Here is a 2367-nt window from a genome sequence, read left to right as displayed (position 1 = left end):
CACCGGAGGACGGCTGGTGCCCGCCTTGACAGCCCACTGACCCGATACCGCGGAGCCCCAAATGTGTACGGGCCTGGACACCTGCCTGTTCCCAGTCCAAACCTCCTGCACGGACATCCTGTCAACGACCGAGTCTACAGTTTCATCTGCAGGCAGAGTCCGCTTCAGCTAGTACCTGGGCCCTCCCAACTGGCTGCACTAACTGTCTCACATATAGACATTTTGTTTTCTGCTGCGACTGATACTTGTACCATTGGTTTATGAACATAGACCTTCCCGACTGATATAGTATTAAGAAACTTTCTCGTAAATAATTCACTGCAGGTGTCAGTTTCGGTCGGCACCATGTTAACGCCTTCCCACTCCGCCATGCACTATGTCTTGTTCCCATTTAAGTGCTACTAGTATTAGTTACATTGTTCCATCGCTTTACATGTACTTGTTTACACAATAAGCGGCTTATCTAATCTTGAAGCTGTAGGAGAAGAATTAATGAAATAATGAACTGTATTGCATGACATTTGTACATGGTACAATTGTATGGCAACATTGATAAGTCAATTAATACAATGACACTAGTCTAAGGTCTATAAAAAGTGATCATCAGGTTGCCTCTTCCTCATCTTATGTCTAGTGCTTATATTCAACGATTCTAGAATATACAATAGATAATACGCACTTGTACCGGAACAAACTGGACCCATACATTAACTTCTTGACAATTCCTACTTAAGGTGAGTAAACACCTGTCCTGCCGTTTACAGCAATGGGTAAATCCTACCTCCCCCTTCCTACGGGAGTTAGGGTTGGGGTAGCCGGCATTGCGGCACTATTCTCGATTTCAAACAGCCATGAAGTTTGGGCATTCCATTTGACAGCTCTGTCGTCCAATACACCGGTCAACGTGCCTATTTCATAAGTTCCTCTCTTGAAATTCCTTCTGCGCACTCACAGTTCAGCGTTGACAATAAACACGGCTTAGTTGCAACTTCCTTTATGACTCAGCCATAAAAGGCACATTGTATAGCCTATATCTTGCGACTTTCAAATGAATGAGACAAGTATAGTATGTAACAGACAGCTGTATCCAGACCCATATCAGAATATATTTACTTCAAGTTTTATATTAGGCCGTAGAAAGGTGCATTAAGTACGTTAGATTATCCTGTGACTGTACGCCTCTAAAAAGTATAGGACGTTAGTGACGTACGCGTTTTTGTCTATACATGTAGCTCCACTATTAACCTTGGCGGAAGATACGCCCTACAGCCTTGTACAGCATTGCCTTCACCGTTATTGAGGAATCCGATGTTGTCCAAATATCATTTTGAATTTGCTTGTTTCCGTATCAGCCTTACCATAGGCAGTCACCAGCGGCTAGATATAGTAAAGCTACTAGCAGCTATTGACGTGTAGTTAACATGTTGATCGCTTAGACAACATATCTAGTCATCCATTTGTACGTCAACACTTCTGTTTCATACATACCGTGATTGCCTTCGACATCACCTGTTTGTCCACTTTAGCTGTTTTCTTTCTTATCTAATTAACCTTTCAGTCTGAACGGTCGATTAAGGATTTCGTTGCAAATTTTATGCTTGTTCTCTGTCTTTCTCTTGCTAATTTAAGCATTTCAACTGTGGTTCCTCAGCATTTTTTTGTGTTGTTTATCTTAGCTCTGTGGTTAGATTTGTAAGCTTTACCATGTAAACAATTTTGTTTGTATTTTCTCATGTTTGACAATGTCATAATATTGATGTAATTGGACTATTAGCTGATTGACGTGCTGTGTATTCCCATGGGGATTACCCCCAAAACCTATTGACGTCATTTGTGTTATTGCTTCGTGGGTAACTCAAACTGATATACATATTCGATTGATTTCCCGTTTGAGGAATAAATTGTTGTGTTCCGCCAAACCTGATTTCGTCTCTGGCCACATCTTTATTTTCTTGGTGTCGGTAGAAAATTCATGGATTGTAAAACACATTTTTGCGGAGCAAAAATTGAGAATGCTGCATACTTACTTGACCCATTCTAAATCAGATGTGATAGACAAAAAATAGAAAATGGTGCGTACTTACTTGACCCATTCTAAATCAGATGTAATAGATAGAAATTGAGAATGCTGCATACTTACTTGACCTGTTCATAATCAGATGTGATAGATTAAAATTGAGAATGCTGCATACTTACTTGACCCGTTCTAAATCAGATGTGATAGATAGAAATTGAGAATGGTGCATACTTGCTTGACCCATTCTAAATCAGATGTGATAGATAGAAATTGAGAATGCTGCATACTGACTTGACCCATTCTAAATCAGATGGGATAGACAGAAATTGAGAATGCTGCATACTTACTTG

Source organism: Branchiostoma floridae, chromosome 6 (assembly GCF_000003815.2).
Source record: "Branchiostoma floridae strain S238N-H82 chromosome 6, Bfl_VNyyK, whole genome shotgun sequence".
Lineage (NCBI taxonomy): Eukaryota > Metazoa > Chordata > Leptocardii > Amphioxiformes > Branchiostomatidae > Branchiostoma > Branchiostoma floridae.
Note: the sequence above shows the minus strand (reverse complement) of the source record.